We start from the raw sequence: 16,331 nt of genomic DNA on the forward strand, positions 1-16,331 counted from the left end.
AATAAAATAATAATTTTTTAAAAAAGGAAATTATTCCTCCTCTCCTTTTTTCCTCTCCTCTCCCCTTTTTCTTGAGAAAATCTGTGGTGAACTGTGAATTATAACAAACAATGCCTGTGATGGAGGTCCTGAATTGGGGAAAAGTAATAAAGTGGCAAAAAAAAGAAAAAAAGAAAAAAAAAGGGGGGGGGGCGGTATGGACCCACAAAAAGCAAATAAGGAAAAAATTTGGGTCAAGAATAAAATTATTTGCTTTTAGGTGTTGGTTGTCTAAGAGTTATGATGAGAGGAATAAGAGGAGAACAGAAAAATGGGGGGACAAATTAAAAAAATACTATTGTATTTAGTGGAACAAGAACTAGATAAAATGGAGAGCCAGGGATGGGAACACTGCTAGTGAGTTAAAAAGGTGAAGTAAAAAAATACCAAAATGCCACAAACATAAGTTTGAGTCCCAGATAAGATAATTTGTTTGTTATTGAGGTTTGAATGAGAGGAGATGTAAAGGAGAAAGGATAAACTAATATAGAGGGAGAAAAGAAAGAGAGAGAGAAAAAAAGAGGGAACCACTAAAAGAAGAAAAAAGAAAGGAGAGAGAGAGAGAGAGTTAAGGGTTTTGGAGTGCAACCCTCATAGAGAGAAAGGAAGAGGAGAAAAAAGATAATGGGAGATGTAACACTTATGGGTAGTGTAGTTCAAGGAGAGGAGAGAGTAAGACCGGCAGAGAGTTAATCGGCCAAATTGGAGGAGGAAAAAAAGTATCAAGAATGAAGATAAGAGAAACAAATGAACAAATATAATAAAATGGGATAGGTTATAAAGTCTGCAGAGTATTCTTGATTTTGAGAGGTTATCTTCTTGTTTTTTCTTTTCTCTCCCTCTTCTGGTCGGTGACTCTGTACCCCAGGTTCTGCCCCTTTGGCACGCTCAGGTAGAGGTTTGTAGTTGATAAGTCTCTATGGCAATGTCATATATTGTGCTTTAGTCTCGTTGGCAGTCAAGGCTCATTAGCATTCATAGGCTCCGACAGTGAGAGAGTCCGTGTTCCTGGAGCCTTTCTCCTAGTCTTTCCTTCCTCAATTAGTAGCCTGATAATCCAGCTATGGGGTTGTTGCTGCCCCTGCCTGGATAGTAAGAGGTTCAAAGAGCTGGCAACTCCCTACTCTATTCCCACTCAGCACAGGGCTCTGGGTAAGGCTCAGTCAGTCAGAGCTGCTATCATAATCAGGCGGGCTTTCCGTCCACTCAAAGACCTCTGGCTCTGCCACTCTGTCCGGTAACACAGGCGGGCACCCACTTCCGGGGCGCTTGGAGGAAACTCTTGTTCACTATCTGCGCGCGCAGACCAGGATATCCGGCCAGTAGTCTCACGCTCTGAGTGAAACCCTCAACCGCATGGAAATTTGCAGCGCTGGAATTCACTCTCGCTCCATCCCCGTGCACAGCTTTTGCAAGGCGCTGGGGCGGCCCGAGATTCCGTTTTGCCCACACAAAGGCCCCTGACTCTGCCCCTCTGTGCGATAACACGGGCGCGCACTGCCGAGGCACTCGGAGGAATCGCTCACTACCTATCTGCGCGTGCACACCAGGATATGAGGCCGGCCGCGTTTCCCTGAGTGAAACCCTCACCAGCACGGAAAATTTCCACCGTTGGAATTAGTTCTCGCTCCCTCCTGTGCGTGGCTTTCCCAGGGCGCTGGGGCTGCCCAGAGATTCTGCTTTCGGCCCACAGAAAGGCCTCTGACCCTGCCTCTCTGTGGGGCAACATGGACACCCACTTCTGGGGCTTAGGAAGAGATCTCTCGCCCACTAACTGCGCACCGACCAGGAGAACGGGTAAAATGGCTGCCCCGCTTGTCTTTCTTTGTTTGGGTTTCGCGCGAGTGTTAGCTTGTATTGCCCGGCTTGCCACAGGATCAGTTTTTCCTCTGCTAGGATCTCCGTGCCATAGCCTGGTTCAGCCATTTGTGCCCGGCCTGGATGTATTCACCCCCTTTGCCCACCTCAGTTTCTATATTCACAGTTACCAGAGAAAGCCGCCCTGTTTAGGTTAGTGAGGAAGGCAGAGCATTTCTTACTCCCTTTTTCCTTCAGGATTTGGTTATATATTTAGCCAATTTTTCACTCGACCATACCTTCGGGTGTATTGTGAAGCATCTGGAGGCTCCAAGTATAGGTTTTTCTGTTTCTGGTTGAAGATCTTGTTGAGTTTTGGGGGAGATTTATCGGTATCGCTTCCTACTCCGCCATTACTCTGACGTCATCTGTCCAAACATGAGATTATTTTTGATAATAAAGTTGAAAGTATGGTTCTGGTGCAACTCTATTTTGTGATGACGTTGAGGCTTTTTAGAGGAAATTAATAGCTGACAAATACATATACAGAAAAACATCAAGGCTATATATACAGATAAGGAAATTCATCTGCTTAGACCTGATCATTGTAGTGAGAGAGTAAGACATCTGAGAAAGGCTGTAAAGAAAATTGTCAGATTGCTCCTTGGAAAGTCACCTTGGGGAGTTGGAGAGAGAGAAGAGCCAACAAGGCAGAGAAGAAATTGTTGGAAAAGTTAATGGGAAAATAGGCCATTATAATGTTATGGAAACTAGAAAAAAAGGATATTTCTTTAAGAAATTTCTAATGCTGCACAAAAGTCAAAGGAAATGATTGGAAGTATCTTTGGAGAAATCAAAGTTTTAGATCTTGAAAAAAGGGGGAAAAAAACCCCAATCTGAATTGTAGCATAACCTTAACATAGTCTAAGACGTCAATCCCCAAGTTTCCACTATAACAATAAAAATTGGGGATTTTGATGTCTACTTGATAGAGCTGTTACAAGAATTAAGTAATTTACTATATTAAAATATAGGTGGCAAATCTGTGTTGAGATCAGATTCTGGACAAATGAATAGAAACAATCATTAGAGAAATGTTCTGGTTATTTACTATTGTGTAAAAATACTTCAAAACTCAGTAACATAAAACAACCACAATTGTTTCATGGTATTATCTCTCATGAGTCTAGCTCAGCTAGTCAGTATCTTGTATGGTTGTAGTTAGATGATGGCTGGGACTAGAATTATCTCACATGTCTGGCAGTTAATGCTGGCCTTTGGCTGAGACCTCAGTTGGTTGTTGGCCAGAGCACCTACGCATGCACTTTCCATGTGGCCTGGGTTTCCTCAGAGCATGGTGGTTGGGTTCCATGAGAAAGCATCCCAAGAGAAAAACAGATAGAAGCCATATCACCTCATATGATCTGGCCTTGAGTATTTTGTAGTGTAATTTCTATTTTATATTTGTTAAATAGTATAATCATCAAGGCTAGCTCTTATTCATGAGAAGAGAAATTATATTCCACCTCTTGATGAGGAGGGTAGAAAAGAATTTGCAGACATGTTTAAAACTATCATAGTAAGTAGTTAGAGCTCTCTTCCTGGTAATGTCCTCCCATGACCTTTCTTGATATGTGCAGAGAGGGAGAGAGAGAGAAAGAAAGAGAGAGATCCCATGTCTCCTCCCTCTTTTTATAAATCCACTGATCCTATTCTGGGGGCCTCATCCTTATTACTTATTATAACTTTAATTACTTCCCTAAAGCTCCACTTCCAAATATTATCTCATGGGGGGTTAAGTTTCCAAGATATGAATTTTAGGGAGACACAAATATTCAGTCCTTAGAAGTTCTGCTTCTCTGGAGGATGCAATCTAACATAAGGGAAAATTTTTTTCTACTATGACAACCAATAAAGATTTGGCAACAGTCATAGTGGTAGTATTTTCAGAATAGACTCCTCATTGGGTGCTAAGCTTTGCTGCAGAAAAGAATGTTAGCATAATCTTGGAATACTTTCTACCACCCCCAAATACCTGAGGAATTATCAATAACGAAACTGGTGCTCCAGATTAGCCTCACTAGCAGAGGAATGGATAGACATTGTACACAGCCCCAATGTCATGCATTGAGAAGAGCACAGCATCACTTCTATAGTATTCCTGACAAGAAAGCACGACCTGACACTGGTCCAAAGGGAACATCAGATGGGCCCATCTTGAGGAGCACTCTTCAGAATAGAAGGCCTTAATATTTTAAAACTCAAGGTCATAAAAACCAGATCTTGCAATTATTCCAGGTTGAAGAGCCTAAAGAGATATGACAACTAAATGTAACTCTTGATCTGAATTGGTTGTTAGATCAGAAAGCAAAAGGAGACACAACTGGTTCAGCTGAAACATAAGTAGGGTCTGTGGATTGATTAGTGGTGCTGTATGACTAGTGATTTATTCAGATGTCTACATTTAGTTAAGTAGGAGAAAGTTCTTATGTTTTGAAAAATACTCATTGAAGAGTTAAGGGTAAAGAGAAAGAACAAATATGGTTAAATGTTAACATTTAGAGAAGTTGGGTGAGGGAATGTAGAATTTTTTTTGTATGTACAGCTATTGTAATGCTTTTCCAAGTTTGAAATTATTTCAAAATAAAGCATATAAAAAGAATTTCTTAGAAATGTATATCTCCTACCAAAGTTTCTTGATTTGTCACCAAATTAATCTATATCCCCATTTATTCCCATTTTCTCTTCTTATTCCACCATTAAATCACCCATGCTTTTACCCACAATTTCCATATATCTCTTTCAAGAAAGTCCTGAGATTCATTAAACCAGAAACAGAAAAAAAGATGCAGTCTAATTTTTAGTAAATTGCATAGCCTCCCTTGTCCCCTTCTTAACCTTGAGAGTAGTGCCTGAATCTAAGCAGAGACTGTAATACATCTGCATTCAATTTCTTATTTTCAGTAATTACACAGGCCAGATTCATTATACACATTTAAATCAGGGAGCTCCCAAATAGTAAGGGCTGAAGTCTGACCAAGTATATCTATAATCACACTAAACAAAAGAATCCTTCCAGTACGAGAGCATGCCCCTGACTCAAGGAACTTAGCTTCAAAAAGAAACTAAAATATGGAAAAATAACACATTCTTCTCAGATGCCCCTTAAGTCTAAAACTGGTGATGTCCAGTGGCATTTGCCGTGACCACAAAAAATGTTCCTGCCTTCCAGAAATGCACATTCATTTGATCCTTATGAAACTGCAACTCTCCAATCCAAATCAGAACCCAGACCGTGGGCTTAGGAGACTGTTTTGATAACAACCAAAAAATTCAGAATGTTTTACAGACACCAGACTGGGAAGGATCCAGCAAAGAAAATAATTTTACTCAACAGAAGATCCCCCAGGAGGACCTGTATGATGATTTAGTCAACACTAATCAAGTGAGGTTCTTTGCCCAGAAGCCAAGTGTCATGTAGGTAAAAAAAAAAAAAAAAAAAAAAAAAAGTTAAAACAGATTAGAAGCTAGACAAATTCACAATTATATTTTGTCACTGGATCTTAATCTACCTAAGGCTGCACCAAATATTTTTAATTCCTAATACTAAAAAAGAAAAGAAAAGAAAAAAAAGTAAGAAAGTAGAAGAAGAAAGAGACATTGGCATAGAATATAAAGCATTCTTTCTCTAAGCAAATGGTGCACATTTTCTTCATATTTTCTCTAACATTTTTACAATTGGGAAAATACCCCAGAAGGCTACAAGTATTTAGGTATAGTATAACCTCTTCAAGTGCTTTCCTATTCCCATGCCTGATGCTTCAAAGACATGGTGAGTTGGTGGTGACTATCTGATGACCCTTTTACAAAAGTAAGTAGCAAACATCCTGGTGGGATAGCTGTAAATGGTGTGTGTATTTCTACTTTTCTTACAGCATATTACCACAAGAAAGAACAAAAGGCAAAAAAATAAAAATAAAAAGAACAAAAAGGATTATATCTACCTTTAAGCATAATAGTTGACAAAGCATAAGACCATGTGGCATCTGACTTTAGATCGAACTTCAGGTCTTCTAGATACATGACGTTTTGTTCGTAAGGCACTGGCTCTATTCTCTGTATGGGCCCCAGGGAACAGAGTGAAAGCATTCCAATCTCAGAGGCAGTATCTCCTTTTAACCAGTTAGAATGTCAGGTGGCAGAAGACATATGCCAAGGCTGGTTCACCCAGAAGCGTTCCTAAAAGTGGTAGCAACTCACTTCTTTTTGTGTATAGCGTAATTCAGTCATTGTAGCTGAAACTGTTGGGTAAACCTAAAAATGGGGTACGACAGGGAACAAGATAAGCATAAGGGAAGGTTGAATATACATGTAAGTCATCACTGATGATTCAAACAATGACTAATGAAAGTTTCTAGTTTTTACTGGGCTTATGCCAGTAAATACAACTCTTGCTTATCACTCTTGGTGACAGTGGGAGCAACTGCTACTCCTGCTGAAGGGAACCTGGGTCACCAAGAAAAGTAGTATCATAGCAACCATGATGCTGGCACAGGTTGATATAGAGTATAATATCCAGCAGAAACTACAATGTCAGGCAGAAAAATAGAAACTCATTGCTAGCTCTCCTCAGCTTTGCAGAAAGACTAGGCACTTGCAGAAAAGTGAACTTTATTTGGAGCTCATTTTTTATGACCAGAGGAAAGATCATGAAAGTTTACTTTGAGAATCTCTATCAGCTGGCTTAACCTAGACTACTTCTTCAGAAAAATGCAAAAAGTAAAACGACAATGAGATGTCACTTCACACCTGTCAAAACAGCTATCGTCAATAAAGCAACAAAGAACAAGTGTTGGCGAGGGTGTGGAGAAAAAGAACCGTCTTGCACTGTTGGTAGGAATGCATATTGGTACCACTTGTGTAGGAAAAAGTATGGAGTTACCTCAAAAATTTTTAAATGGAACTGCCTGATGACCCAGAGATTCCACTTCTGCAGATATATCCAGAGAAATCTGAAACATTAATTCCAAATAATATACACACCCCGACGTTCACTGCAGCATTATTTACAATAGTCAAGATTTGGAAGCAGCCCAAGTGCCCATCAGTAGATTAGTGTATAAAAAAAGCTGTAGAGCTGATGGAAGACAATTGGACTTTGGGTGATGGGTATGCAATATAATCAAATGTCAAAATAACCTGGAGATGTTTTCTCTGAACATATGTACCCTGATTTATCAATGTCACCCCATTAAAATTAATAATAATAATAATAAATCAATCTAAAAAAATCCTGTAATACATTTACAAAATGGAATGCAACTCAGCCATAAAAAAAAAAAATAAGAAAAAGGAAATCTTACTCTTTGTGACAGCATGAATGGACTTAGAGAGTATTATGCTAAGTGAAATAAGCCAGTCAGAGAAAGAAAAATACCATAAGATTTCACTGATATGTGGAATCTAACAAACAAAATAACATAACAAACAAAATAGAAACAGACTCATAGATAAAGAGAAGACACTGACAGCTGTCAGAGGGGAGTGGGGTTGGGGAGCTGAGTGAGAAAAGTGAAGGGATTAAGCCCCCCAAAAGAAAAACTCATAGAGACAGATAACAGTATGGTGACTGCCTGAGGGTGGGGAGGTAAAAGAAGGTAAAGGGGAATAATTGGTGATGGAAGGAGACTTAATTTTGGCGTGGTGAACACACAATACAATTACAAAGAAGAGAGTTTATTTTGAGAATCTCAGCCAGCCAGCCTAACTAGCTTCACCTTCCCACCACCACACCAGCGAGCTGTGATGGGCACCCTAACAGTAGCCATAAACTCTATACAATTATCCAAATCCTTTGGTGGAGCCTGGATCAACATGAATTTTTTTAATAAACTTCTAGGCATAAATGAGCAACTATTTTCCCCTATTGCATTCCTTTATTCATCGTCATAAAAAATCAGTATCCTTATAGCATTGAGTTGTCAGTTCCTAACTACACAGGGCTCTCAGCTGTGTGCAGAATTATGAAGTCAGTTTCTGACCTTTAGGAGTTTCAAATCTAAAAACATTTTTTTAAAGTGTCAACCAGAATCTATATTGAGAACACTAACCACAGGAATAAACAGGAGGCTACCCACAATCTCTATGAAGCTGTCCTCATGGAGGATCAGAATTTATACTACCTCTTACAACATAGGCGGGATTTAAATAGTGGGGTAGAAGAGGTAAGGATGAGAAGTAGGGGAGATAGTCTAGGTAGGGGGAATGAAAACCTACCGGTGAGAAAGTGAAAACATTGTTTGGGCAACAGTGAAAAGGGCTGATTGATCAGAGCAGGGATTCTTGTAGGTAAGTAAGAAAAAGAAATCAAAAGAAGGGTGGAGGAGGACACTGAATACAAGTTTAAGAGTTTGAACTTTATCCTTTACTGGTGAGTGTCACCGAAAGAGACATTTCATCAACAATTGAGGAAAACCACATGCCCCGACGAATTTACCAAGGCTAGTGGAATACTGATGACCCGGGCCACCTTTTTTATGGGCTATAAATAGCACTAGCTCTCCTAATAGTCATTGAATCCTGTTCTGTTTTTACAACTGGGTGTTGATAGAATGGCCATTTGTGGCAAGGTCTCTTGGGCATGCCTTGGAGCCCTCAAGTTGGTAATCTCTGAGCAGACATTCCAGACACTTAGAAGAAAACCAAAGTAGTCGTAAATAGCATCAGTTCCATTTGCATGGCCCCTCTTCTCCAAAATGCTCTAAGTGCTAGGAGCGGCTGGCTCTTACAAAGGGCCATGCCAAAACGCACTAAACAAACTGCTTGTCTAAAAGGGGTAAAATCCTTGAGCACACGCATCTGTAACCTCTCTATCACCTCATTATGGCTTGCACAGGTTAATGTCATAGATCTAGAAAGTGGCCAGAAGCAGGGTATTTCTAACTCCTAAGTGGAAGCAGAAAGGCTGTCTGTGGCAAGTGCTGCTCTCGAGGTTTCCATAGCACTTCCCTCGCTGGGGAATGCATACCATTCACCCTTGGCTGGCATCTCTGGCCCAAAGAAATAAACCACTATTTTTGACTTCTGCCTTTCTACATACCCCCGATAGACTTAGTTTCGGTCAGTTGTTTTTTTTTCTGAAAAATCAGTAGTTTATAATACTCTTCAGTATTTTTACTATGCTTGAAAAACTGAGTTCAGACACATTAAGCAGATGTTTGAGAACTGAAGTCTTTCCTGACTACTCACTATTTTCTCTAATTCCACTTTCCCTCTGCTCTACACAGGACTCTCTCCTGTCCTTAATCATACTATATTCATTCTCACCCAAATGTGCTTACTAATGGTAGAAGTCTTAACTAAAACATCCATCTGGATGACCTTTAAAACCTCCACAAAGCCGTCCATGTCTTTATTAATTTATTCCTGATTTATGACTTATAACAGCATTTATAATTCATAAATATTATTCCAGGACTTAATTCTGTACTGTCTTACAATATTACTTAATTTCTTTTTGTTAAATTACATTATAAACTTGACCAAAAGCAAAAAGTTATTTTTGGTATATTCTTTTATGTTGCCCACAATGCCTATCAAAATATAAAATAAAATTAGGTATTAATTAAAGACCAATTAAATCAAATTACCATCAATATCCTTTGGTCATTGGTCTATGAAATTAATTGTCAGAAAGGCAACATATTGTAGTGTTAACAGTACAGGCTTTAGACTCCTAAAGAGCAGATTTCAAATCCCAGCTCTCAACTTATTAGCTGGGGACACTGAAATTGTCCTCTGTTTGCTGTAGTCTCCTTACATATAAAATGGGGATACCTCACAAGACTATTATGACAATTGAATTAGAGAGCCTTGTATTTTATTGCATGTAGTAAGTATTCAATAAGTTGTAGTTCTTTACTGAGTACTCATGCAATATCTAATTATTGTCATTATAAAGTAAAGAAGAGGCAGAGCTGTCATTTTGGTAGGCCAATTGGCTGTTCTGGCATGAAAAGGGAATCTCAGTAAGAATGACAGCTAACATCAGAAACCACAGAGGACAGAAAGCAGTGGGATATTAAATGTGCAGAAAAAAGGTCAACCAAGAATTTTACATCAAGTGAAATGATCATTCAAAAAAGAAAGCAAAATAAAGGCACTCCTAGATAAAATAAAAACAGATAATTTGATGTTAGCAGACTCATTCTACAAGAAATACTGAAGGAAGTTCTTCAGGCTAAAAGAAAGTAACCCCAGATGATAATTTAATGTTATATAGAAAAACAAAGAGTGCCAGTAAAGGTAATGTTGTAATTATAAAAGAAAGTATGAATGCATAGTTTCCCCTTTATAACTAATTTAAAAAGAAACTTTGTATACTAATATGCATACTGTTGAGTCTATAACATAAAGTGTAATTTTTTTGTTTTTTGGGTTTTTTTTTTTTGTATTTTTCTGAAGCTGGAAACAGGGAGGCAGTCAGACAGACTCCCACATGTGCCCGAAGAGGATCCACCCGGCACGCCCACCAGGGGGTGATGCTCTGCCCATCTGCGGTGTCGCTCTGTTGTGACCAGAGCCACTCTAGTGCCTGAGGCAGAGGCCATGGAGCCATCCTCAGCGCCCGGGCCATCTTTGCTCCGATGGAGCCTTGGCTGCAGGAGGGGAAGAGAGAGACAGAGAGGAAGGAGAGGGGAAGGGGTGGAGAAGCAGATGGGTGCTTCTCCTATGTGCCCTGGCCGGGAATCAAACCCGGGACTTTCGCACGCCAGGCCGACACTCTACCACTGAACCAACTGGCCAGGGCCAGTGTAATTTTTAACAATAACAACAGAGAGGAGTAGATAGAAACAAAGCTGTTAGAGTAAGTAAATGACACCAAATGGTAATGTGAATTCATAGGAACAAATGAAGAAAAACACAAATGGTAAATAAAAAAGTTAACATAACAAACTCTATAAATATATACTCTCTTTTCCTTTTTTAGCTTCTCTAATGGACATATTTAGACAAAGTAATAATCATAGGAAAAGATTATAGGGTTTGTAACATATATAGATATAATATGTATTATAATAATGGCACAAAAAAGGAAAAGGGGAATAATAGATCTAGATACAAGCAATGTTTCTACACCCCATTGGAATTAAGTTAGTATAACTTTGAAGTAGATTTGATAAGTTAAGATGTGTATGACAGTCAGACTGGGATGCGGAAGACCCAGGTTTGAGACCCCAACGTCACCAGCTTGAGCACAGGCTCATCTGGTTTGAGCAAAAGCTCACCCAAGGTTGCTGGCTCGAGCAAGGGGTTACTTGGTCTGCTGAAGGCCCATGGTCAAGGCACATATGAGAAAGCAATCAATGAACAATTAAGGTGTTGAAATGCATAACGAAAAACTAATGATTGATGCTTCTCATCTCTCCGTTCCTGTCTGTCTGTCCCTGTCTATCCCTCTCTGTGACTCTCTCTGTCTTTAAAAAAAATGTTGCTCTAGAGAGGGGAATATTTTGTAACAATAAAGGAAATCAATTATTTCAGGATTAGATAATAATTATAAACATATAATCCAATATGCATCATATCTGCACAATGGATTCCTAAAATATATGAAGCAAAAATAAACAAAATTGAAGGAAAGAGCAGAAAATTCAACAATAGTTGGGTATTTCAATATTCAATGATCAATAAGAGATAGAACAACTAGATAGATAACCAACAAGAAAATAGAAGATTTGAACAACTAAAATTAATAGGTATCCATAGAATATTCTACCAAACAGCAGTAGAATAAACATTCTTGAGTACATGTGGAACATTCTCAAGGGTATAACATATACTACCCCACAAAATATGCCTCAATACATTTTAAAAGAATTAAAATGGTTGAAATCATAAAACATATTTTCTCTAACCATAGAAGGGTAAAATTAGAAATGAGAAGCAGAAAGAAATTCAGAAGTTTACAAATATGTGCAAATTAAACAACATATTCCTAAATAACAAATAGATAAAAGAAGAAATTGCAATAGAAATTTAAAAGTACTTTGAAATAAATGAAAATGATAAGATATACCAAAATTCAGGAGATGTAGCTAAACAATGCTTGCAGGGAAACTTTTATTGGTAAATGTATATATTTAAAAGAAGATATAAATTGTCATATAGCATATATTCTCAACCAAGACACTGGTAAAATGAGAGCAAACTAAACTTAAAACAAAAGGAAGAAAGGAAATAATAAAGATTAGAGTAAATAAATGAAATACACAACAGAAAAACAGTAGAGAAAATCAACAAAATCAAAAGTTGAATTTTTTGGAAAGAGAAAATAAAATGGAAAAATCTTTAGCTAAACTGACCAAGAAGAAAAAAGAATAAAATTATAAAATCAGGTATCAAAGAGGAGACATTACCACTAACTCTGCAGAAAAAAAGAAAAAGATGATCAAAAAGAACCACTGTTAACAATTATTATATATGCCAACCAATTAGATGACTTAGGTAAAGTGGGAAAATTCCTAGAAATACATAAACTACTAAAATTCACTCTAGAAGAAAAAGAAAATTCTAAATACATCTAGAACAATTAACGGGACTGAATTAACATTTTAAAAATCTACCACAGAGAAATGCCCAGGCCCAGATGGCTTCGCTGGTGAATTCTACCAAACATTTAAAGAATAATTAATAACAATTTTCCAGACCTGGTCCATAAAAACCTTCACACAAGATTCTCTTTGATCTTTTTCTTTTCTTACTGTGTGGGATGGAGACATCCTCCTGGGTAGTCTTGGGAGACCTATTTTGAATTTTGCAGAGTCATAGGATGGAAGAAACAACCGAAAGGAAACCAGGGAACCATTACCCCTCAATCATCATTTAGAGGTAAACTGTCCAAGATGAGGAAAAACTACACTTTGGTGATAAACCATTGAGATTTGGAGATTTATTTGTATGTAACAGCATGATCTACCTTAGTAATATTGACAATTTCTATTCCAGTTAGTGTAAGATAAAGGGTTTTTGTTTTTTTAACACCTGGTTCATGTCTCTATTGCCTACTCTCTGAAGGATGTGTCTTAATTGCTCTGTAGGGTCTGATGAAGATATTATTTTATTCACCTATCCCTGGTCAGCTTCAGTATCAAGGTCAATGCGATAAGAAAGAAATCTGAGTTAATGACTACACATTCAAAGTGTTCTTTTATGCCAGGATTCATGGTGTTGTTTGTTACTGTCTAATTGCATTAGAAAACTTTGTTCCAGATTATTTAATTAATTCACAATTATTCATTGAATTGATAGGGATGTATGACTATTTCTATCTGCTACATTGGACAGATAATTTGGCCTGAAAGGGACAGCATTCACAGGGAAAGCCGAGATGAGTCTAATAGATCAAGCTGTATTAAATACATGCAAACCCAGGAAGTGAGGGGAAAAGTTACACATTTTAAGTCTCCTAACATTTCTGGAATGCTCTAGCTTTTGGCTCAGTATTCTCCTTTCACTCCATCTCCTCTTCCCTTCAACGTTCTCTCCACAGAAAGTGTAATTTAAGAACATGTTGGAAACTAGCATATTAAAATAGCTCCAACAATGTTTCTTTCCTTTAATGATAGCACTTTGGGGGAAAGAATTAAAGTTATCCTGAAGACTTCCCTCCTGGGAGCACTCTGCGTTCCGGACTAGTTAACTAAGCCTTTGGTCATGAACTGAGAGCCTCCCATCTCTGGGCCAGCTTTTCAACTCTTGGGGCTGTTTTTCTTGCCTCAACCAACATTTACCGAGAAACTGATTCAAGCTGCATGTTAGGTGCTACCCTAAGAATTTTCTATACTAGGAACAGACGTGTGTGCAGAATTCTACAAGAGTACAAAAGGAGAATAAATTCTGTGAAGATGGAGCATTTGAATAAGGGTAGGTAAGACTCTACAATGAAGGAGATATCTGAGCTTGTCCTTAAAGACCTTTATGGGATCTTGATAAGCAGAGGCGGGATGGCAGGGGCGGGGAGGAGGCTTCTGGGTAGAGGCTGTAGTCTCTACAAAGGCCCCAGAGATAGAAAAAGAACAAAAGGTGTTTGAGGCATAGTGAGAAGTCAGCATGATTACAGTACATGACTGAAGTTGAGGAACAGAAAGAGACACACTAGAGATAGCATTTTAAAAGTAGAAACAAACCAGCCAAAAACATCTTGGATATAACTTGTATCAGGGGAAAAACACAATTTATGACCCCTCACTGCTTTCTGAGGAGGGTGGAATCAGCAATAAAAGGGTCTTTATTGTTCTGTTGGATGAGGTGGTGTGGCTATGCATTTTGGATATATCTGCTCCAATACAACATACATAAGAAAGGGAATGGGTAGAGAGAGTTATAAGTACAAAAGAGAGGAACTGGAAAGATTTAGGGCCTTCATGCTGGAAGGGTTAGATAAAAAGCTAATGAATGCTCATACAGCTGAAAAATACTGGAAGAAAATAGAAATTGTGAAGAAGGATTTATTGAGCTGTTTGACATACGGTATGTGACCTTTGCCTCACCAAGGAAATTATAGGTCTCTTCTACATTGCTTGTTAATACTGGGGGAGGGGGGAGGAGGATTATTTACTGAAGAAATCAAAGAAGTGCTGGGTTTACCTATTTTTCAGGGTTGGTGCGTCATGAAAACAGAAACTGTCTATATGGAAATCACATACGTATGTATGCTAAATGATGTTGGACTGTAGGCAACCAGGACCATAAATTTCAAGCAGACAGGTAACATCACACTGGATTTTTAAGACTTTTTAAGACTAGTACCTCTAGATTAAAGCATGCTAAACAAGTGATGGTGTAGCAGAGATTATAAACTGCTCATTATAATCAATGTTCTCAAACTTTTTTTCCTGTCCCTACAGCTAAACTTACATTTTCAAGGCTTTTTTTGCATCTAGATGTCACCATATGATTGAATCCAACCCAACAGTATGTGGCAGAAATGATGGACAGCTCCACAAGGTATAGTCTATTAAAAATATCCTTTCTAGCTGGATGGAATAGAGATGGCCCATGGGCCATGTTGAAAGATTTGTGTAGAAAACAGAAAAGCCTCCATCAGTTTTGGCCCCTGAATGACCGTGTGGAAGGGGGATCTTCATCTACCCATTTATACTAGTGTAATAATGTGAGCAAGAAGAATACTTGTGTTGTGTTTGAAACACTATAAATATTGGACAAATTTTTAATAGCTACTGGGTTACCCTAACTAATACAGATGTGAAAAAATAGGAAGCTTTAAAAACTATACAAGGAGGCAAGATGGAAACATGCACTGAGGCAGCAACATTGGAAACAGAAAGGAAGAGTCTAGCAGTTCATAACCTAACCATTTCTCACAATATGCATTAGTCAGCTATTGCTGCAATAATGCCAAGTAACAGAGAACCTCCAAATGCAATGGATTATATCAACAGATATTTATATTTCTTACTCACAAGTTGGTTGATCAGTTGTCTGATGGGCTCAGGTAGGTTTGTCTTCAGGTTGCCAGGTGGCTCATGTCTGTCCTAGATACTTCCATCAGGGGCCTTCAGTGAACTGGGCAGAAGCACAAAAGAATAAAAAGAAACACATGACTTCGCTTAAGGTCTAGTTCAGAAGTAGCACTCAATCACTTCTGCACACATTTCATAGCAAAAGCAAGTCACATGACCAAGCCCAACATCAATGAGACATGTAAGTAGAATCTTGCCATAGAGGAGGGCAGGATTAATGGCAAGGGGAAGGAAGGCAGGGAGAACTGTGAACAAAAGATACAAAGTACCCCAAAGTGTATCTCAAAATTGCTCTACTTTGTGGAGCTTTTCACAATTAGTTCAACCTTTAGTGCTCCTTTTATATTTATTGTCAGTTATCACATTGCTCAGTTCATTTTAGATAAAGGAATTTGCTTCATTCTATTGACTGAAATGATGAAGAAGACTGCCATATAATTAGACATAGAAATGATTAGCTGAAGCCTTGAGGTGAACACTTCTAACATATTATCAAAACACTGCTACTTGTTTTGTGTGGCTATGTTCGTTAAGGGAGGTGGTGATGGGCCAGCTGAGCTCAACAAATATATGATGAACAAATATGTGAAGTACGTAAATGATAAAGCCAGGGTGGGTTCAGCTGGTACTACTCTTGGAAAAGGGAAGCTAATATTAGATTAGGTGCACGAAGGAAGTTATCAGCAGATGTTCTGTAACTATCATATAAAGAAAATCTGATTCTATGAATAGACACTTCTCCAAAGAGGACATACAGATGGCCAATAGGCATATGAAAAAATGCTCAACATCACTAATCATTAGAGAAATGCAAATTAAAGCCACAATGAGATATCACCTCACACCAGTCAGAATGGCGCTTATCAACAAAACAACACAGAATAAGTGCTGGCGAGGATGTGGAGAAAAGGGAACCCTCCTGCACTGCTGGTGGGAATGCAGACTGGTGCA

The 16,331-nt window shown here is 38.4% G+C and overlaps 2 long non-coding RNA genes across 3 annotated transcripts in view; one reads left to right on the top strand and one right to left on the bottom strand.

The window, feature by feature from the left end:
- LOC136320434 (uncharacterized) overlaps positions 1 to 16,331 on the top strand; it is a 40,345-nt gene that overhangs the window by 19,737 nt on the left and 4,277 nt on the right. The window contains exons 3-4 of the long non-coding RNA XR_010728337.1: positions 14,496 to 14,604; positions 14,745 to 14,844. This is a non-coding gene — a long non-coding RNA (uncharacterized lncRNA). The remainder of the gene's footprint in view (positions 1 to 14,495; positions 14,605 to 14,744; positions 14,845 to 16,331) is intronic.
- The window catches only part of LOC136320435 (uncharacterized), a 30,271-nt gene continuing 16,087 nt past the window's right edge, over positions 2,148 to 16,331 (bottom strand). For both annotated transcript variants that reach the window (XR_010728338.1, XR_010728339.1), the window contains exons 2-4: positions 15,321 to 15,423; positions 5,841 to 6,150; positions 2,148 to 2,264 (exon numbers count right to left, since the gene is read on the bottom strand). This is a non-coding gene — a long non-coding RNA (uncharacterized lncRNA). The remainder of the gene's footprint in view (positions 2,265 to 5,840; positions 6,151 to 15,320; positions 15,424 to 16,331) is intronic.

The sequence above is a fragment of the Saccopteryx bilineata genome, chromosome 1, assembly GCF_036850765.1.
Source record: "Saccopteryx bilineata isolate mSacBil1 chromosome 1, mSacBil1_pri_phased_curated, whole genome shotgun sequence".
NCBI lineage: Eukaryota > Metazoa > Chordata > Mammalia > Chiroptera > Emballonuridae > Saccopteryx > Saccopteryx bilineata.